At 41.2% G+C, this 23,447-nt stretch overlaps 1 protein-coding gene across 7 annotated transcripts in view; it reads right to left on the reverse strand.

Annotated features, from left to right (window-relative positions):
- CHRM3 (cholinergic receptor muscarinic 3) overlaps window positions 1–23,447 on the reverse strand; it is a 509,004-nt gene that overhangs the window by 233,641 nt on the left and 251,916 nt on the right. For 6 of the 7 annotated variants that reach the window (XR_014308880.1, XM_082720835.1, XM_082720836.1 and 3 more), the window contains one exon: window positions 695–797. The exons of the other annotated variant lie outside the window; for it this stretch is intronic. The gene's annotated coding sequence lies outside the window, so the exon portion shown is untranslated. The remainder of the gene's footprint in view (window positions 1–694; window positions 798–23,447) is intronic. 7 annotated transcript variants of the gene reach the window in all.

The raw sequence follows: 23,447 nt of genomic DNA on the forward strand, positions 1-23,447 counted from the left end.
ACACACATGCACACGCAGTAGTTATCCAAATAGTCTGAATCGGATCACATCAAGAGTTACATTTTAGAACATTTCCTTCAGGAGAATTCATTATATAGTGAAATTGTCAAACACTCTATACTTTGTTTCTTAAATTATATTTATATTGTGATACACCAAGGGAGTAATTGTCACAAACCTCAGAGATGAAGGGATCGCTTATTAATTCACACATGTAATTATTTAGTTCATAATTTAGCATTCAGTTTTGTCTAAGCCTGGACTAATTTTTAGGAAAAAAAAAAAAGAAAAGACGTTTATACCTTTCTGTTGGACCTTGAACTATAGATATTATAATCATAAACATACCAGAAGATCTGTCATATCTCAAATACTTGATTTCCATGAAATTGTAGATAAATCTTATTATTTGCAGAATCCTATGAGCATAGAATTTCCCCTTTCCTGGAATGAGAGTATGCTTACTATGTATCACATAAGAAAGAAAATAAAGGGGTCTTTGGGAGGATGGAAAGTCATGCTATAAACATATACTTCACAGCGGAAAAGACAAAGGTCATCTCTGACACAAAAATTTTACTCCTCAGGACATACTGTAATCTCAGTGAAGAACCAGAATGACAGGAACCGTTCCTGTTGCATCATAAATAGGATTCAAAACCATGGGGAAGCATCTGTGGAAAGTTTACATTACCTATTCCAGGTAGGATCCTTAAAGCAACCCAATTGATTAAGGACTCTGCTGTGCGCTGAATTTTTCTTGCAGGAAGAAAATAGGGGCCATGTCCCCAAGAAAGCTGAAGATCAAACAAATAAAGAAGAGGAAAATTAATCTAAATCAAAACAAAACATGAAAGAGGTTACTTGGATCACTAAACTGTGAGAGAGCATTTTATTTATTTATTTATTTATTTATTTTTAAAGATTTTATTTATTTTATTTGACAGACAAAGATTACAAGTAGGCAGAGAGGCAGGCTGAGAGAGAGGGGAGGAAGCAGGCTCCCTGCTGAGCAAAGGGCCCGATGCGGGGCTCGATCCCAGGACTCTGGGATCATGACCTGAGCTGAAGGCAGAGGCTTTAACCCACTGAGCCACCCAGGCGCCCCCAGAGAGCATTTTATTTATTTTTTCCCCGTTTTATTGAGATATAACACAACGTACATCACAACATACGTTGTGAAATAATTACTGCTCTGAGTTTAGTTAGCAACCATCATCTCATACAGATATCTTAAAAACAAAGCAAAAAAGAAAAGAAAAATAGTTTCTTTCTCCTGGTGATGAGAACTCTCAGGAAGTTTGCACCTTTGATCACCCTTCTTCTATTCCTCTAGAGATGGCATTTTAATTAAACGATAAATTCTATAAATAGAGATGTATGCCAGCATTTTCCAGATATTCATCAAGAAAACCTTTTCTTCTATAATACCTGTTGGCATCCTGCTGAATGAGTGAGTCATGTCAGCTATTGGGGGAACAATGAATTTGTGGAACCCACCTGTCCACACAAATATCACATCTGGCGGCCTCTGCCCTAGGATCTCATGCCCTCAGTCTGAAACTTGCAATAATTGGGAGTACCTTATTAGCCTTCCCCCTTAATATGTATATATAATGCATATATATATTTGTATTAAAAAGCTAAGTGTTGAAATTCCTTCCTAAGTTTTATAGCAAATGAGCAAAGAATCATTCACCTAATTAATACAATTTATTTCATGGCAACAAGTACGTGACATTCACGCATCATTTTGATCAGCCTTTACCGAGTGAATAAGAGGAATCAGATATTGGGTTGGAAACTGAGTAAGACTTGGTACTGCCTTCAAAAAGCCTGAGCCCAGTCAAATGGAAGAGGCCACATTAGATGGAGATCTGATTACTTGCCCGACCACGGTACAGAGAGGGTACAGAGGGTCTTTAAGCTGAGTCTTGAAAGCTGAGTGGGAAAGTGGCAGACGGACAAAGGACTTGGGGGCGGAAGGGAGGAGGAGGATATTCAAGTGGCATGTTCAAATGCAGGAAGCTGTGAGGGAGAATGGCATGTTCCGAAAGCTGCCTTAATGGGCGTACAATAGTGTGAGGAAAATAGAACATACACAAACAAATGGCAGAACATCTTTTTATGGATTTCAATTACTATACATCAGCCTGACAGGACTAACAAAGACACCTGCCCCACCAAGTGTAGAGAATGTGACCCCTGTTCCAAAATCCTGTCTCCTTCTGGCTTCACAACCGCTGTAAGATAGGACAGTGGGACCCATGGTTGAGGGGAGACCGTGGTTGAGGGGTTTGCCCAAAGGACAAAGTCAGTCACATAGACTGAGGCTGAAGGTGTGGGCCAGTCCTCCGCTGGCTGCAAGGAGAGGCTCCCCAGGCCAGGATTCGTCAGCAAGTGCGTGTGGTACGATGAACATCGTAGGGTCATTCCAGTCACCGTCCTGTTTCCTGTCAGGAGCTTTCTCGCTGTGTGTGGCAGAGGGGACTCTGGGCACAAGGACACCATCTCTAATATCACCCTTTCTGTTTCCAGCCTCACGAGTGCAAGTGTGGGTGGAAACACCAGATTGTGCTTCTAAGTGCGCACTTCTTCACCTGTGAGTTGGGATAAGTTCGAGGCTATGTGTCTCTGTACGGCCCATGGCAGGCAATGGTGGCTTCTGTGGGCTGCCCAGCCACAGTGGAAACACTGGTCATTCTGCCTAAACCCTGCTGGGATCCCTGAATTCCCTCTGTGGACTTATCTGTTATAGGAGCCTCCCTCAGGCTTGGTGGGATTTTGCAGTGGAAATCGTCAAGACTCAGATAACTTTGCTGATGCCCTGTGAGGATGAAGGGCTTTGATGTCGGTAAGAACTTGGAATGGTTGCATCCACACTGAGATGGGAAAAGAGGCCAGTGCTCACTTGTGACAAAAACGGGGCGAGGGGGTGCGGAGATGGGGGAAAGCGGGTTTAGCGATGCCAAAGTGAAGATGCCTTGTGCGTGACACACAAAGGAAACACTTGTGTAAGAAATAAAAAAATCAAAAGGAGCCCGTAGCATTTGCCAGAGGATGAGAAAGAAGTACAGCTACCGAGGTTGGAAGAGACTGCAGACGACGATTCCCCTCCTTCTTCCTCCTCCTGCTTTTCTCTTTAATAAAATCCAGAAATGAAATCAGCTTAAAATATGACTTCCTCAGTTCAACTTCTCATCAGGAAGGTGAGAGACTGGAACATTTTCTGGTAGCCCCCCAAACTGCCCCACCCTCAAGGAAGAGGATAGCGACTTATGCTTTCAATGCTTTTCCGATTGAGAAATTATATGCTTAATGGGCTTTCTCATACCTGATAATGTATTAGGAATTATTTTTGCTTTCAAGAAGAATATCTGCTTGGAAAGACAGCTCCTGCTACAAAGACCCTCAAAGTGGATACCAATTCCAGGCCACCACTGAGCAGTAATGCCTGGAAAATGGACAGTGGAGGTATGTCAGACAATATCCAAATGATGGAATCATCCAGAATGCAGTTTCTAGCAATTGTCTTGCCTTTTGACTGCTTGGCCTACTGTTTTTTTTTTTTTTTTTTTTTTTCCACAGAAGGAAGCTTATTCTTGGGTGGGATGCAACAGATAGAGTATTAAGATAAAGTATTTCCCAAAACCAAAAGAAAGTGGCAAAAAATCAGATTCTTTGAGAAACCCCCTAATGGAGGAAACCTGGAGATAAGACATTTAATAGAGAAACTGGACTATCCACAGAATCCTAGAATGGGTGATCTATGGGAAGACATCTGTGTCAAGTGTATTCCCCATTTGTTTGTGTGAACACTTAGTTGACTCATGGGGTCCAACAGATCTGCGCTCAGCGCTTTGCAATAGAACTCAGCACTCCCTGGCAAGACAGAGATCAGTTCCCTAGAAAACGCTGACAATGAGCCCGCATGGATGTAGACTCTGGAATGACAAAGCAGCTTCTGTGAAACTCTGTACCAAGAGAATCTGAATAGATAATCCTCAAAGGAAGATGTCAGGGGCAGGAGAATTGGTAGAGGAGATGAGGGAGGCAGAGAGCAAGGGAAGAAGTAGTAATCATTCCCTTTTGCTGCTAACACATGAGACATCTCTTAATTCATCAAATCATTTCAATAACTTCATGAAGTGGGTCTCACGGTCATTAGTTCTTCATAAATGAAGAAACTGGTTTTTTTTTTGAGAGGCTAATTGACAACAAGAAGGGGCCTAAGTTGGAATTTAAACCTGTGTTTTCTGATATTAAAGTGATTTCCTTGATTAAGCCTCACTAATAGTATGGCTTATATAAAGCCATACATAAACTTTAAAACTCTAAGTAGCAATGAAAGAAATACAAATAAATAAAAAAGTGACACAGAATATGTTAACTAAAATTATAAATCATAAAATATGAATGTAGATGAGATTCTTGGGAAAACAAATGATAAACTCATATATTTCTGGTGGTACTATAGATGTATACAGCCCATTGAATCCCCAATCTCACCTATACCTATATTAAGAGTCCCTAAATATATTTATATCCTTGGATTTAGTAATCTTACAAATTATCCAAAATAGCAATTCAAAATTAGAAAATGGCATACTTAGGAAAATGTTCACTCAGCCTTATTCATTATAGTGAATAATGGAAACAATTTGTGTATCCAAAAGGGGAGAATCTAAAAAAATGTTGCTATATTAACTCCACAGTACATTAAGTAAGCATTAAAGTAACAAATAAGTGTCAATATGGAGAATGATAAAGAACACTGTATATAAAATTGTATGTGCTGATTATAAGTAGGAACAAAATATATATGTGAGTAAATACTAGCTAGTGACCACAAAAAAGATAATAGTCATGCTAGGCTAAAGTAGCTATGAACACATTTAAGAAATCTTAATCCCCTTCTCACCGTATAATTTAAAATTGTACTCATTTAAAGTATCCATTGAATTAAAATACAGACCCACAAACACAATATCATCAGAGTGTGTGTTCATGTGGTTAAATGGTTTCCAGCATTTACAATATTATTTTGTTACATCATTAACCATTTGATAGTGGAGGAAGAGGGAAGGAGATACACTTTGTATGATGCCAGGATAAAATAGACCTATTTTAACATAATGGTGAAAATCAATTGTTTTTATATTACGGCAGTCCATGGAAAATTAGATAAGATTACGATTTGTTGACATAATTGTCAGTGTATATGATTTTAAAAATTTTTTTATAAACTGTATATGATTTTAAATGGCTCTATGACCAACAGTCTTTTCCACTGTATATTATAGCTTTCACCTTCTCACAGTCCCTCCATCCCATTTCCTTTTTATTTTTAAAAGATTTATTTATTGTGTGAGAGACAGAGAAAGAGAGAGAGAGAGAGCAAACAGAAGTGGCAAGCAGAGGGAAAAGCAGACTCCCTGCTGGGCAGGGAGCCTGATGCAGGACTCTATCCCAGGACCCTGGTATCATGATGTGAGCCGAAGGCAAATAGTTAACCAACTGAGCCACCCAGGAATCCCCCAGCCCCCGCCCTGCCAATTCCATTTTCTAGGAAAAAAAGCTCAAGAAATTAGCTCAGCTATGGAATTCTTCTACTCCTTCATTTTCTGCTCTATAATGTCACCCATGTCCCCAGCAAGGTCTCTTCCAACTCTGGGAAGTCATTTTGTCTTTGTCCAGGCAAGAAGCAGCATTTGAAGAAACAAAACCAAGTCCTTGGGCACTTGCTTCAGCCTCATGTAAGACTAAAGGTGAGCAAGCAAGCGTGCATCATCTGTCTCATATGGTCTCATGTTCATCTCTGTCCACTCTTGGTCTCATTCTTGGTTTTAGGCAGTAAACCTTAGCATTTGCTGCTCCTTTGTCTTCTAGAAGTGAGATGAAAATAGAGAAGCTTCTTGGAAGGCAAAGGTGCTTCCTAGTTTATAAATGTTACAAATCATTAGAAATTCACAAACCATGTCCCTGCCCTTCCCTTCCCTCCACATTATACTTACTCATTTGTGCATAAAAAGAAACACAAATTAAGTGGAATTCAGGTACTGTTCTGTTTCTTTTGGACCGGTTAGCACCTCTGTTTACCTTCTCTTTCATTCTAAAATGTGTGTGTGTGTGAGAGAGAGAGAGAGAGAAAGAGAGAGAGAGAGATGCATAGTGGAAAGAGTTGTGCCTTCAATAGATTTGGGAACAGAAAAAAAGGTGTTTGACTCCAGACATGACTTTTTCTATCTGCTCTGACTACGGGGCAGGTTTCCTTATGGATCTGCGTGCTTTTGACTGTGCTGACGTTGTAGTTAAATTCACCACTGGTAGGTAAGCCGTCTGCCTTTTCTTGATCTGCTCTGGTTGGGTAGACATCTCTGTTTAACTTATCTCGCCTCCTGCTGACAAAGAAGCCTTTTCTGGGGGTGTGGCTGTGATGCCCCTTCAGCCTAGGGCTGCAGTGCTCAGGTCAGAAGTGCCCTTGGCTACGTGATGGCACCCCAAGTGCCAGGGACAATTTGTCTGGCTATCTCAGGGTCCTATCTCTGCTACATAAGAACCCAAGTTTCCAGGCGTCCCTCTGACCTAGTGTGCTGAACTGCTGGGCTCACTGGGATGCTGTAGGAGGCTGCCCAGGACATAGCTTCCTGTCCTGGTGCACACCTCATTTTCACTGACAAACCTCTCATTCTTTGGGTTAAAATGCCAAGAGACAAAGTTGGCAGGCACACACTCTGCAGCTTCATTTCCTCCCTTCCACTGTCATTCCTTTTTGGCAGAATTCCTCAGGCTCAGCAAAGGAGTATGCTTTCCCTTCTCTTTCTTGGCATCATATTCTCTTACTAGCAGAGAGTGAGCCTAAGGGTATTAAGTTGTACCCCCCCCCTCCAAATAGAATATGACATGAGTTCTCTGGGCTTGGCTCTTGATAAACTTAAAAAAAAACAAAAAACAAAAAACTAGAAAATTTAAAACAAAACAAAATAAAAAAAAAAAGAACAAACAAAAAAAATGCCCTGAACAACTTTATAGCCATGCCAGAGTCACAAGAATGGAGTGTAACCTACATTGATCAGCTGTACCCCACAGCCCCCGCAAAATGCACCTTAGAAGATGTACAAAATAAATAACTGTTTTCAGGAACCAGACAACAGATAGTGCAGGACTGTGATGACTGAAAGACAGGAAACTAATAAGCAAAGATAAGACAACACCTGGGCTCTTTGTGTGGAAGAGATTTCTGGAACGTGGGCAGAGGAACTGGGCAGAGGGTGGTTGTCTCCCTGAGTTGAGAAAGCGGTGATCGGAGTTTGAGGAGTCCAGAAAGCCTACATATAAGGTGCTCAATAAGGTGAGTTATCAGGCAATGCTAAATAAAATCTCAATTAGAAGTCATCCCACACCCCTAAGAATGGCTGACATTAAAATGAATGACCGTACTCATGTTGGCAAAGGCTCTAACTCCCATATGTGGCTGAGGGGAATGTGAAATGGTACAACCACTTTAGAAAACAGTCTGCACTTTACTATGTAGTTAAACATATACTGTGTACATAGCTGAGCCATTATACTCCTAGTTCCTTTCCCAAGAGAGATAAAAACATATATCTGTACAGAGAGGGTTTCTTAAGAGATTAACACATGAGCAGAGTTCGAGGAGGTAGGGGCAGAGGAAGAGGGAGAGAGAGAATCCCAAGCAGACTCCACGCTTCACATGGCGGTTGATCCCACGACCCTGAGATCATGACCATAGCCAAAATCAAGAGTCGGATGCTTAACTGAACCATCCAGGAGTAACTATACAGACACTTTTTAAACAAGACACTTTTATGTAAATGTTCATAGTAACTTCATTCACAGTTACACTGCACTGGAAAAGCAGATGTCCCTCAGCTGGAATAGAGAAGCAAATTTAGATAATATCAGACAATGCAATTAAAAAATGCAACAAAATGGAAAAAAATGCAACAAAACGGGTGAACTGCTAATATTCCTGGATACCACCTGGAAGCCTCAAAAACACTATGCTGAGCAAGAGAAGCCAGGTACAAAAATGTCTATCAGAGGGTTCCATTCTTACAAAACTCTAGAAAAATGAAATCTAATCAATGGGTAAGAAAGCTTAACAGTGATTGCCTGAGGCGACAGAAAAAGAAGGGCCATAAGGGAACTTGGTGCGGTGATAGTAATGTATTATACGACTTGACTTAGTGAAAACAACATGGTAGATAAATCTGGGGTATTTAGCTTTTTTAGTTTTATTTTTTTTAAAGATTTTATCCACAGAGAGAGAGAGCGATATCACAAGCAGGCAGAGCATCAGGCAGAGAGAGAGGGGGAAGCAGGCTCCCCGCCGAGCAGAGAGCCTGATGTGGGGCTCCATCCCAGGACCCTGAGCTCATGACCTGAGCTGAAGGCAGAGGCTTAACCCACTGAGCCACCCCGGCACCCCTGGGCTATTAAAAAGATTTTATTTATTTTAGAGCTAGACATAGAGAGAGAGAGTGGGGGAAGGGCAGAAGGAGAAGGAGAGAAAGAATCAGACGGAGCGCTGAACACAGAGGCCAACACGGGGTTCGATCCCAGGACCCTGAGATCATGACCTGAGCTGAAATCGAGAGTCAGATGCTTAACTGAGCGCCCCAGGTGCCCCAGATGAATCTGTTTAACCTCATCCAAATATACACTTAACATGGTGCTTGTTATCATATATACATTATACCTCAATATTGTTGGTTAAAATAAAACAACTGGCTTCTTAATTCTTTTAAAATACCAGAGATGATCTCTTCAAGATTAAATATTTTATCTTAAAAAACAATTTTTAATATTAAGATATTAATTTAGAGGCATTGGGGAATATGCACATCTTGCATCTGTTTTAAAATAATCCAGTGTCCATGGATCAAGGGGGCCACGTAGAAGACACAAGCTGTCTGTGTGCTGCTACATACTGAAGCTACGGGGTGAGTATGCTCCTCTGTCAACTTTGGAATGAATCCACAGTTTTTTTTTTATCTGAAATGTTTTACAAACCTAGCAGATTGCATTTCTTTAACTAAGATATTATCTTTAATATATGTTAGGGTGACATGTATGTTTTAACCTGCTCCTGTCCCTATGCTCATCCCCAGATAGTGTGGTGAAGTCTTTCTGGGTCTTTCTTATGTTTTCTCAACTGTCCTTCGCTTTTCTCTTTTTATTTTTTAGTCAATGGCAGCTCTCAGATGTGAAACAACGTGTGTCACACATGTAAGTTAAGACCTGAATAATCTGAGGGGAAATGGGTTAAATCTGAGGCTGGTTCATTCTATGAAATGATAATGAATTTCAGTAAACCTGGCCTGCAGAAAAGAGGCTCTTTCAGGAATAAACAAAGTGTAGAGAAACACCCACTTGGTTCCATGAGCTGAATGTCAAGTCTGCTTTAACAAGCTGATAGAAACGGACAGAACCAAGAAGCCAGTTCAACACAGTGAACACCAAGAGACAGTCGTGAAAATTTTTCAAAGGGAAAGGAAGTGGGACTTCATTATCTTCATCCTAGTTCTCCCTTTGAAGGCATCAGAATTCTTGCTAACTTCAGGGAAAGTGAGTGGCAGGCTCGAAGTCACATGAGAGGGGTTTGGGTCCACAAGCACTGAGCCCCGTCCTGATGAACACAAGACTCTAACAGGCTCCACGCTGACAAAGCCTCCTAGCCTTTCCAGTGAGATCGAAGCTCAGAATGCAGTCCGTCAGCACAGAAACTGATGAACAAAGTAGAAGGCAGTGTTCAACTACGTAGGCAGGGATGCCCTTTAGAGAAACGAATGTCCCTTCCAGTTTCTTGGTGTTGTACAAAATGGAATATGGCATTTCCTTCTTGATCCTATTATCTCTAGAACCACCCATTCTTTCTGTTAATAACACCCCAAACTGTTTTTCTAATGAGCAAGAATGGACCAAAAAACAAAAACAAAAACACCCAAACCCCAAACCACGTACTGATTACCAACAAAGAACATACACTTCTGCAGTCACACTCTGATGTGATAAATTAGAGTTCTGTTTTCTAAAACCAACACATTATGGATGAACTGGGAACTGTTCTTCATGTTGAACTAGAACAACACAACACCAGGATGTTTAACAGTGCAAGCTGTACAGAAACAACACTTAATCCCATTATTGTGGTGCTCTAATATTCCTGTGGATACAGTTTTTTAAAATTTTAACTTAAACTCCTTGTAAAACATTTCACCTTAGTAACAGGAGCTTAAAGAATTCCAAAGGGAAGAGTATGACTATACAGAACAAGGGTCAGAAAAACATTTTAGGGGCGCCTGGGTGGCTCAGTGGGTTAAGTCTCTGCCTTAGGCTCAGGTCATGATTTCAGGGTCCAGGGATTGAGCCCCACATTGGGCTCTCTGCTCAGCGGAGAGACTGCTTCCCTCTTTCTCTCTCTCTGCCTGTTTCTCTGCCTACTTGTGCGCTCTCTCTGTCAAATAAATAAGTAAGATCTTTAAAAAATAACTTATTTTACTTTTGTAAAGATTTTATTTATTTATTTGACAGAGAACTAGAGAGAGAACACAAGTAGGCAGACAGACAGAGGGAGAAGGAGAAGCGGGCTCCCTGCTCAGGGAGCCCCTCAATCCTAGGATCCTGGGATCATGACCCGAGCTTAAGGCAGCCACTTAACCGACTGAACCACCCAGCCGCCCCCAGAAAAAAATTTAGAATAGAAAAGTCTTACATTTCTTTCTTTTCCAAGATGTTCTGTATTTAATTATTCTGAAGGACCTCAGGTAGAGAGTATGATATGCTAGGGATCTAACATTTCTGTGGATGTAAAGAAGTAAATCATTATCCTTGCCTTTGGGAAATTTACATGGTTTTTTGAGCAAAATATAATCATGTCATCAGAATAATGACAGAAAGTTACATATACACACATATAATACATGTATGGTGTGGGTCCATCCGTCCATCCATCCATCCATCCTCCTCCAACGTGGTGCTCAGTGTTATTGGGAGTGAGTCCTATAGCACTGTGGGAAAGCCGTAGATCCATAAAAGATAAACTGAAAAAGAAGGAAATGCTTTCTAGGAGATAAGCTAGATCTTAAATTCTGGGTATAATTCATAAAATAACAGAGGAGGGAAGTGCCTCAAGGATGGGGGGGGCAATAAAAACAAAGGCAAAGAATCAAGAATCAAGATGATATACTGTGCGACCAACGGCAGAATAACATTGAGCTCAGTTAAAGGAAATTAGGCTGGAGCGAGACTGGGAAAAGCCTTGAACGCCGGTCATTAGGAATTTGTGGTTTATCCTGAGAGCAAAGCAGAGTCACTCACTGAACATGTTGAGTAGAAGGCTGATGGGATAGAGATCGTTATGTGAACGAGACTTGTAATCAATGCTGAATACGAACCAGGAGCCAGGGACCAAAGAAGTGGAGGCCAAATGAAATTTGTAAAGTATATCCTCAAATGATGAATGAAGAACATTTCTAAGTAGTAGTAAATTCTCAATAAAATTAGGTACTTCAAGGGTGCCTGGGTGGCTCAGTGGGTTAAAGCCTCTGCCTTTGGCAAGGGTCATCGGGCTCTTTGCTCAGCGGGATGCCTGCTTCCCCCTCTCTCTCTGCCTGCCTCTCTGCCTCCTTGTGATCTCTCTCTCTGTCAAATAAATAAATAAAATCTTTAAAAAAAAGGTGTTTCAAGTCTACACACATTGCCGAATTTCGAGACAATTCAACACAAAACACTGATTCCATATCTTTTGGGAGTTGTGGGAGAAAGACAGCAGGTTTTATACCAGAGTTATGAAGTTATAGGGACACAGAGAAGGATGGGTTCAGTTCTCATCAGGCAGGAGGAGGTGGGAGATTCGTGCTGGATCCTGCAAAGTGGGGTAGAGTTTTGACAGAAAGACAAGGGAAATGAGGGGATTCAGGTGCAGAGGAGCACAGGAAAATGTCCAGAGGCTGCATTAGGAAACAGGGTATATGGCCTGCCTGGTGCATCTGTACTTACGGAAGCGGCTCTTGCAAAAGGAAAGATAGAGGGGAGGCTTCTTCAAGGAAATCCCCTTTGGGTTTCCGTCTCCTTATGGAGAGCAACATTTTATAGCTTGAATTCACACTGAATTCATGTCAAAAGTTGAAAGATAATCAATCTGTAACAGGGAGTTGAAACAGAATCGTGATGGGGCTCAGTCAACAGTGGGGATCGTGAGGGAAAAATGAGGCCTTGGAGGAGCTGGAGGACCACACCAAGAGTCCAGGCACACGGCGACTGACGCAGATGCCGAGGCAGGGCTGGAAGGGAAGGGATGGGTGCTGAAGAGCCTCATGAAGAACACAGTTGACTAAACGTTGATACTACAAGATTGCTTCTGATCGCAAGATCGCTTCTGATCGCTGAGGCATCCATTTCCAAGACACCCATCTCAAGTCAACATACTACCACTGTGGGACATGGCTGCTCGTAAAACCCCCAGCAAAGGAACCGGGCCTCTCCCACACATGAAGTTCCCCTTCTATAAAGCTCTGGGTCACTGAGGTAACCGACCACCTCAGTGATCCCACGCTTTCCTACCTAAGCCCTACTTCCCACTTTCATGTTTTAAATGTGTCCCTCATGAGCCCATTGACCCATGGACACCCCATCCCTGGACCCAAAAAAGGGGGCTCCCTCTTCCTACCCATGACTTCACTGTGGGCCCCTGGGTGTCCTTTCCACCTTTTAGAATCTGTGAAGAATAAATCTTCTTCCTCAAAGTTCCCCGAAGATTGTTGCCGAGATGTGTTTTGAAACTATAAGAACTACAAGGACTGGTTGAGCCCCAACACTGGCTCTGACCGGGGAAAAGTCAGTGGGGGGGCCTCAGTGCAGGTCCTATGGGCCCAGGTGACTCCAGCAGGCAGAGACCAACGCAAGAACTTCTCAACTGAACAGATATAAAAGTGAAAGGAGGTTATTCACATATTTTGAAGGCCCAGTTACCAGGAGAACAGTAATTCCTTTGAGATAAAAAGGAGAAGTAAATGCACTCGTGTGTGTGTGTGTGTGTGTGTGTGTGTGTGTTTAAATTTCAAGAGCAATGTAAACAGTTCTGTGTTTCAGAGCTGTTAATTTTGATGGAAGGGTGACTCATTCGGTCATTTAAACAATTAACAACACAGAAAGTAAGCCTTGGAGAGATAGTTTAAAGATTAAAATATACAGGCGACCTACCTGCCCGACAGCTATGAGAGTTATGTGAGCAGAAACATGCAGAATCGGAAGGAGAGAGTGTAAGACAGGAGAGGCAGACTCATTCTTAGGGAATAACTATTTTAGGAAGCAGGAGGTGGAAAAGAAGACTCCAGCCAAAACCCCAGAACCAACTAGAGAAAGTGGAAAAACACAAAGATTCTCAGATATTACTGATGGCAAGGTTAAAAAAAAAAAGGTAACATTTGCCTCAAATTCTAAAAAGGTTCCAGGTAGAAAAGCTGGAAAAACTGGTTAGGTTAGAGAAGAGAAGTGTTCACTGAAAACCATTATTTTGAGAAAATGAAGAAAGAGAAGCCAAATGACGGTGAGTTAAAGGGCAGGGGACACAGCGGAGTCTTACGGTGAAGGGAACACAGGAAAATGCATGCTCGTGGGAGACAGCACCAGGCAAGCAGTGGGGCACTGAAGGTTTTTATTTATTTTTTTCAAAGATTTTATTTAGTCCTTTGAGAGAGAGAGAACACAAGCAGGGGGAACTGCAGGCAGAGGGAAAAGCAGACTCCCTGCTAATCAGGGAGCCTTACGTGGGACTCAACTCCATGACCTGAGCGGAAGTCAGATGCCCAACCAACTGAGCCGCGCAAGCACCCCTTTGACTCTTTTTAAAGATTTTATTTATTTGAGAGGGGGAGAGAACACAAGTGGGGTGGAGGGGCAGAAGAAAAGGGAGAAGCAGACGCCCTGCTGAACAGAAAGCCTGATGCGGGACTCAATCCCAGGACCCTGTGATCATGACCTGAGCTGAAGGCAGACGCTTCACCAACTGAGCCACCCAGGCACCCTGGGCCCTCAAGCATTTTTTAGAATGAGTGAAAAGAAGGCAGGGAGGTGAGGTCATCCAACATTTAATAGATTTTAAGACAAGATTTTAATTTTTAAAGTTTAAAATACCAGGGTAAGAAAACAGTAGTAAACTCAAAGGACAGATGTCCAAGGCCAGAGAGATAGTATGAAGAGTCTGGGTCGAAACGGGGATGTTTTTGAAGAGACACTTCTCCAGAGACAGATGGAGGGATGAGAGAGCCGCAAGGTAGGGCCGGACATGTTGAAGATGCCTACAGGGCACATGTGTGAGCTCTGGGTTCCTCAGAAAAGCAGGTGACAGGGTATCCTAAGAGTAGTTGGGTTAGAGGGACAACATGGAGGTTTGGGGGTGAAGAGTGAAGGAGAACTGGCAAAGCCACTGTGATGAGGAGACTCGGACATTCTAGAAGGCCGACAAGAGGCCTGCTGAAAAGCCAGGAAGACCCACATTCACCATGGGCCTTGTCTACATGGTTTGTGGGAGCTTCCAATAGTGTCTTGTGATAATGACATAGGAGGAAAGCTTCATGGAGAGTGACCGCGGAGGCCTGAAGAGGGAAAGAGGCTGTGGTAAGAGAGAAAAGGGCAGGGTGGGGTTGGACGAGGTCTGTGTTATCTGAAGGGGACTCACAGAGCTGCCTCCCCAGGAGACTCTGAGGAACGAAAGGACCCACAATTCACGAGGAGAGATTCTGAAGATAAGGGATGTGAGAGAACAAAATAGACACTGAAAGGGGTCCTTCTGCCAAAGGAGTGAAGGCGATTGTTTTCTCCCTCTCACAGAATAAAAAAGGAACATGTTTGGAAAGTATCTGGATACACACAGAGGGCCTGGTTTGTTCGAAGGAAGCAAGAACCAGTGTGCTTGGGACTTTCATTCTAGAGCACCAAGAACAGGACCACACACAAGCTAGAATGTAAAAAATGCTTTTGGTACTGTTCAATCAGTGATAAATCAAACATGGAATAAAGCTACTTTCCTTCTCAAACTACACACATGAGCTAACAGAGCTGGGTTGAGTAGGACGACTTACTTGAAGATAGTGCTTTATAGTCAGATACAAGGAACTCTGTAAATATTTACAGACAAAGAGGGTTCTTGGACAAGTGAATAGTCATCTATTGCTTTCTCATGTCATGAAAATATTTTTTGAATGAAGACTGTCTTTCAATTTTGGTAACTTTCTTCTGGGGGCCAGAAGGGACACCCTAAAGATAAACCTGACTATCATGTAAGCATGGTGTCGTGACTAAGAGAAAAAAGAGACGAATTTTCAAAAGTGCTATATATTTTAAAAGGTTTTTTTTTGATATTTAAGAGGTTTTCACTTACCACCCAAGACAGCATGCCACTGGTTCCCTAGCCTGGTGAAATCAATAAAATCCTCTTAAAGAAGAAATTTCTTTCTTTCTTTTTTTAAAAAAAATATTTATTTATTTATTTGAGAGAGAGAAAGTGAGACAGAGCATGAGCGAGGAGAAAGTCAGAGAGAGAAGCAGACTCCCCGTGGAGCTGAAAGCCCAATGCGGGACTCCATCCCGGGACTCCAGGTCATGACCTGAGCCGAAGGCAGTCGTCCAACCAACTGAGCCACCCAGGCGTCCCAAGAAGAAATTTCTTAAAAAGGAAAAATTTCAGGGTGCCTGGGTGGCTCAGTCATTGAGCGTCTGTCTACCTTCAGCTCAGGTTGTGATCCCGGGATGCTGGGATCAAGCCCCGTGTGGGGATCCCTGCTCGGCGGGAAGCCTGCTTCTCTTCTCCCTCCCCCACTCCCCCTGCTCATGTTCCCTCTTTCACTCTCTCTCTCTGCCAAATAAATAAATAAAATCTTAAAAAAATAAATAAATAAAAGGAAAAATTTCTAAGTACTAAGTTCAGAGACTGTGATTCAAGAGGCCTGAGGCAGACCCCAGGAATCTGTATTTTTACAAAAAGTCTCTAAAGAAATACTGAAAGAGCCTTTTATTTGTAAACTGTAATCGACAAATCACAAAATAAATAGATTTCCTTTGGTGCTGTATAAAATTTAAGAGTAAATTGGCATTGCGCAACTCCCATGCCAGACAGAAGACTGACTTGTTTCATTTGGAACTCCCATATGCAGGGTTTTCATTTTATTTATTGCTCCTTAAAAACATAAATGAGCTTAAGGATGATTAGGCAGCAACCAAGAAATGAATTAACTGTATATTCTTCCTTTCTCTATGGTTCCACTCCCCTGACTCTGATTCAAAGGGATGAGATCACCCTCTGGATATCTGCCGCAGGGAAGCATTGTGTCTCCCTCTCCTGGGGAGGTACAGCAAGAAAAAGAAACGTGTGCCGGAAGTGAGTTACACGGGATCCGGGAGTTTAGCACTGTGTTGACGAAATTCTGTATGTTCATTCTTTTGGTATCCTTCCGAGTAGGCTAATACAAAAGTCAAAGTCCTCATGGTGATCTGTACCGAAAGGGGGTGAAGACAAAGGAAGAGCAAAACGGGGTGAGATGGAAAGTCCTGAAGAGGCAACAAGGCCAGAAACTCTGCTTCGTCTCCAGCTTGACAGATGCCCTAGCGCCAGACGGCCTGGACTTTTCAGTTAAGACGTTCCACTTCCCAGACACATGAATCCAGGAGAGCTATTTTACAAAGAAGAAAGAAGAGAGGAAGAAGAAGAAAGAGGAGGAGGAGGGAAATGGGAGGAGGAGGAGGAAAGGCGGAAGGTTGGGAAGAGGGAGTGGGAAATAAGAACCAACCAGACAATAACAGAAACCAATCACCCCGTAAACACACTCCTGTTCTGTATTGACGCCAGCTGCAGAAAACCACTAACTGGAGTCCATCTAAAATTGAACTTGATTCTCCTGGGCACCTCTCCTGAGCCAGGTGGGAGGGGATTGCAGGAGCCACATAGACACAGTCTTTATGTTCACAGGTTCCTTCAAATATTTGGTAAAAACTGGGCTGATGTTCATCAGAAAGGAGGAATACCCACCATTAGCATGGACATGGATGGAACTGGAGGGGCTTATGCTAAGGTCAAGCAGAAAAAGACAGTTGTCATATGGTTTCATTTGTATGTGGAACTTAAGGAATAGCACAGAGGACCACAGGGGAAGGGAGGGAAATCTGAAGGGGGAGAAATCAGAGGGAGATGAACCGTGAAAGGTCATGGACCTCGGGAAACAAACCGAGGGCTTCAGAGGGGAGGGTGGGGAGGAGGTGACATGGTGATGGGTACTGAGGAGGGCATGTGTTGTGACGAGCACTAGGTGTTAAACACAACTGATGAATCACTGAACATGATATCCAAAACTAATCCTGTACTATATGCTAGCTAACTGAACATAAAAAACAAACAAAAAACCTGGGCTGATACTGTTTAGGGACTATCATTCTGTTCTGCTGCACCTAAAACAAAAATCAAGACACTCCAAATATGTTACCCAAACTCGAAAAGGTAGCTACTACATCCAATCAGGAACGCTGAAAAATACCCTGACAAAAATCATTTTGTCATCTACAACTTGTGGGTTAATTCTGTCATACCCTGTGGTTAAACACTTTCAGAGAGGATCCTGTAATTATCATGTACAACTGTTTTAGAAAGTAGACCTATTACATCAGACACATTTCATACTAATTGAAGGCTGTGGATAAAGGACCGTTTCCTCTTACGTGAGCTCAACTCACCATCATTCCCAGAATTCCAGGTTGGCTTTTCAGTCAGGTGGCAAATAGATATTGATTTTGTAGTGATCTCTAAAACAATGGCTTTTAAATTATTTTGACTTCTCATCCACAGTATGATATATATATTGTTTTTACCCAACCTAGGGCACCCATTTGCACGCATGCATGCAAATCTAAAAACAGCAAAAATATTTCTTGAAACAATATTTATTTCACAGTGAGTGGTGTGCTCTGATGATTTTCTGTTCAATTTTTTAAGCTAACAGAACTTACTCTGTTTAGGGTCATTTTAGGTTTGCAGAAAAATTGAACAGAAACTCACTCCTCCCCCAGAATCCCAGGCAACCACTGACCACTTTGCTGTGTCCAGAGTTTCACTGTTTCCAGAATGTCATATAGTTGGAATCCTACAGCATGTAACCTTTCAAACTGGCTTCCTTCACACAGCACTACACATTTATGCTTCCTCAATACTTTTTAGAGCTATTTTCTCATTGCTGAATAATATTACATTGTATGGACATGCCACATTTGCATATTATTGCTTTCAACTTCATTAAAGTAACTGGGTTGTAAATTAGGTAAATGATAAACTGATTTCAGAACCTCAGAAGGATCATATCTGTTGTTTTAAAACTAGAGCCTAAAATACGACATTGGGTTTTTGGTGAACACAAAGGGTGAAACCATTTGGTCCCTATGTTGGGAGCTTAGATGTTCATGGGAAAGAAAAGTATATTATGCGAGAAGTTAAGTAACAAAAAGTTAAGAACAAAACAAAGGGCAACAACAAAACAAAGCAAAGGTAAAAGAGCTATAAGAAATTAGGAATTCCTGGGGCACCTAGGTGGCTCAGTTGGTTGAGCGTCTGCCTTCAGCTCAGGTCAGGATCTCAGGGTCTTGGGATCAAGCCCCACATTGGGCTCCCTGTTCAGCTGGGAGCCTGCTTTTTCCTCTCCCCACTTCCCCTGCCTCTTGCTTGCTCTTTCTCTCTCTTCTGCTCTCAAATAAGTAAATAAATTTTAAAAGAAAGAAAGAAAGAAAGAAACAAACAAACAAACTAGGAATTCCCTAATACTGTTGAAGAATAGGAAGAATGGGCTGGTGCTGCAATATAAACTGTGTAGAAGCAGGTGAGTTCTGTCAGTCATGGATTGTGAGACCTGGTACGTTATTACAGATTCCTCATCTGTAAAATTTATATAATGATAATATCTATCACATTGGGTACCTATGAGAAGTAAATGAAATCATGTACCCTCAGAGCTAAGAAAAGGACCTGGCATATCATAACAAATATTTTATTAAAATATTTATTATTATTATTATTATTATTTTTATTAGCAACCACTTTATCTTTGGTGCTTGCCTAAACTCTAGTAACAAACTATAGAAATGATCTCTGAAAGGATAGTCTTGCCTGAACTCTAATAAAACTTCAATAGATACTTTTTAAAAAGATTTATTTATTTATTTGGGGGGAGAGGCAGAGGGAGAGGGAGAGAGAGAGAAGGCAGACTCCCCACTGAGCACAGAGCACAACGAGGGGTTTGTTTGATCCTGACCTGAACCCAAATGAAGTGTTGGCTGCTTCACTGACTAAGCCAAACTCCCCTTCAATAGATATTTTTAAAACACTGAAGGATTTCAATATTCATAACCTTAATTTTTAGCAAAGTCAAGATGGGAGCCTCAAAGAATCTCTGTAGTTTGGTGAGTGCAGAGAGGATGCTGAGGCTGACAAGTAGACAAGTAAAGGTAGCATTCAGAGGATAGTAACAAATTAATTACATTAAAGCAGTTAGGAGACAGGATTGAGAAACCAGCACTGGACTGCCTTTTAGAGTTGCTAATGACCTTTGCAAATGACATATATTTGAACTTCTTCTTTCCAAGGGCTGGAAAGAAAGGCTTCAGTTACCTAAGCAGAGAGAACAAAGTCCTGATGCAGGTGTGGATTTCACTTCTCCCCAACGTGGGACAGTACTCACTCAGGACTGTCCTTGGGGGAATGGAGAAGATGCAGTCACATGATGTTCTGTGCTCTGTGGCTCAAGTGAGGGACCCTGGCTTTGAAAGTCTACGTACTATCTGATATTGCAGCCATTTGCCCTACGTGACTGTTCCAAATTTAAATGACATGTCGAGAATTGACAATTCATTTCTCCATGTTACACTTCTCCCGTTTCAAGAGTTCGAGAACCACCTGTGCTGAATGGCTCAACACAGGTCTAGGACATTTCCATCACTGTTGAAAGTATCTTGGGAGGAAGTGGGGCACGAGGCTGGAGAGACACTTGTGAGAGGCAAGAAATGAGATGGGAGCTAGAAGGGAGCAAGAGAGAGCAAAGTGAAGTCTACTCTGAAACAGGGAGACTAGTAGATCTTTAAGGAGAGGACAAAGCTCCAGACAAGAGAAAGACAAGGCAGTTACTACCAATCCTGGGAACAATGGAGGCACAAGATCCCAGGAGATGCAGGTGAAGGTAATGGCAGAGTGGGGCTTACTTAAGGTGAAGGAGAAAAGCCCCCTATTCCTGGAGACATAAGGAGTGGATAGTGAGGACACAAACAGAATCTGAAATAGAATATATGGAACTCATACCTATTAACTTTGAGCAATAGCAAAACTGCCATGGACAAGGATGGAATGAGATTGTGCTACTGTTTGCCCAAAGTGGATATGGAATAAATGTCCTTACAGAAAATCCAAATCGTAAAATTGTTTTGAAGAAGGTACAAGGATGCACAGACACAGTGTACAAGGTGGCAACCTTCAGGTGCCAAATATTTGCTCATTTTTATATCCATTAGCCAATCAATCAATTACCATTTTTGATTGGGTCCTAACATACCAGGGATTCTGAGCAAAAAACTTACAATGAAACTGGAAAGTCTGGACTTCAAGAAGAAGCTTAGAGAACAGTCTAAACAGATACTAAATTATAGAGGACAACTTAAAAATATTATCCCAGGGGTACTTTGGTGGCTCAGTTGGTTAAGCATCTGCCTTTGGCTTGGGTCATGATCCAGGGACCTAGGATCGAGACCCATGTTGGACTCCCCACTCACAGGGGAGTATGCTTCTCCCTCTGCCTCTCTCCCTGCTTGTGTTTTAATTCTCTCTCTCAAATAAATAAAATCTTAAAAAAAAAAAAAGTTACCTTAAACTAGGCTGGCAATGCCCAGGCATTCATGTGTATGTCTTGGCTCCTATCCCTTTGTGGACATTATGAATCTGTCTTAATATTCCTTCTGGTTGGATCCAAAGAAGCCTCAGGCACCTTTCAACACAATACCCATTATTCAACCTACCACTTAGTATGAGGACTAAAAATTATTGGTAAACTGCACACAAATAATGTTAGAATTGTGTGGTGAACCACATACAGGAAGTCTATGGTGAAGCTATAACCTCTTCTTTTACAATAAACTCATCTTATGGATTTGAAATCCATAAGAGTTGATCACTCCCTTTGTTATTAAAAACAAAGTAGCTCTCAACAGTTGGTCTCAACTCTACTAGATGTTCAACCCCTAATCTAGGGACTTTTCCTTATTTGAGAGAACCATAAATAGAGCATATTAAGAACTGCAAATTAATATTAGCAAAGGGGCACATACTAGACCACTTAAAAATAACCCCACTAAAGTATATTGCATTGTTCTGTTTCTCAGTACTTATGCCATAACACAGCTGTCAGAGTAAAAAGATAAATCTTGTAATTTCTCTCCGAGGAATGTAGAAGGAAGAATATAGATGTATTAGTTATATAAAGGACAAAGTCACCAAGGGCAGTGGAGACAGATGTTATTTTTAATGGGATTTTGCTTTATTTTAAAAAGCAGCCTACCAAAGTGATCATTTTAAAAAGCAGCCTACCAATGACTAACCTGTCCAAGCTTCAAATCACAGAATCAAACTAGAGTTAAAATGGCTTTATCATGAGATTTAGTACCTAAAATATATTTCTGAGAGGGCGGGGTGGATAGTCAGAGTAGAAAAAGGCAATTAAGGAAGAAAAAGTCTTCTCCAGTGCCCCTTCTGGTACCAATCTTGATGAACTGTTCATAGAAGCTGCTGCCTTTTCTGTGCTGAATCATCAGGGTCCAGAATTACTGAGGCCACCTTGGTAGCTAGTCCCTTGACTCCTTAAATTCCAGGCTTTTCAAAGTTAAAATTAGGCAGGATGGCTGGTTGTACCTTGGTTTCTCTCAATGTACCTAGAACGTTCCAAACTGCTTGTAATAAATATTAAGGAGTACTGTCCTATTTTCTTTAATAGTCTTGCATAAAACTGGATAATTTTATAATGACAAGGACACAAAGAGAAATTGAGACATTGGAGATGTTCCATCTCTTCCTCATGTTTCACTGTCTCCAAAATAATTTTATTTGATAATAATGTCATTAAATAGAATTTTAAGGGATTTGAAATGGTAATATGTGTATTAATATAACACTCATAAAAGTTTGCAAAAATATACCTATTGGACTTTCTTCTGAAGGGTCCTCTTTTGTTCTTAGACCAAGTTCTTTATAGTTGTATGGTATTAGAATATCCTTTCCATTTTCAGACAGAGAGCAGAAGGAGGGGCAAAGTGAGAGAAAGGGAGAGAGATAATTTTAAGCAGCCTGCACGCTTAGCAGGGAGCCTGGTGTGGGGCTTGATCTCACAGCTCTGAGATCATGACCTGAAAGGAAATCAAGAGTCGGATGCGTAATTGACTGAGCCACCCAGGTGCCCCATCCTTGCCTTTTCTTAAAAATTGAAAGCAAAGATTAGCAGCTTTTTAAAAATTATTCAATTTTCAAAACCAAAAATTCATAATTCCCTATTAGCCTCCTAATCTGTTTTAAAATCCTAAAATTTAAGAACCATAACTCTGATGTGCACAATCATCAAAACATTTCAATGCCTATGTCTTTTAGAAATAAAAATCTAAATTATAAAAATGAAGTATGATGACTATGCTTAGAAAAAAAGTTTCTTAAATAATAGATCCTTTTCCAATATCAGATGAATGATAAAGAAAATGTGGTAAATATATAGGTCTGTGTGTGTATACATATATATATATGTGCATATATATATATGTATATTATATATGATGATATATGATATTCAGCCATTAAAAAGAATGAAATCTTGCCATTTGTGACAATATGGATGAACCTTGAGGGTAATGTGCTAAGTGAAATAAGACAGGGGAAGACAAATACCACATGGTCTACTTATATGTGAGATTAAAAAAAATAAGTTTTATATTAAAATAAGGCAACAATCCCAAACCAAGCTCAAAGACTCAGAGAACCAAACTGGTGATTGCCAGAGGTGGGGGTACAGGGTGGGTGAAACAGGTGAGGGGGGAGCATCAAAAGGTATAATCTTCCAGTTACAAAATAAGTAAGTCCTGTTGATGTAAGGTACACCATGGTGTCTATGGTTAATAGTATTATAGTGCATATATGTGCATATATAGTGCATATATAGTGCATATATGCACATTGCTCAGAGAGTAAATCTTAAAAGTTCTCATCAGAAGAAAATATGAATTCCTTAACTATGTGTAGTGAGGGATATTAACTAGACTTAGTGTGCTCACCATTTCACAATGTTCACAATACCGAATCATTATGTTGCACACCTGAAACTAATATAACTTGTTTGTCCATTATACCTTAGTTTAAAAAAACA

The sequence above is a fragment of the Mustela nivalis genome, assembly GCF_964662115.1.
Source record: "Mustela nivalis genome assembly, chromosome: 2".
NCBI classification, from domain to species: domain Eukaryota; kingdom Metazoa; phylum Chordata; class Mammalia; order Carnivora; family Mustelidae; genus Mustela; species Mustela nivalis.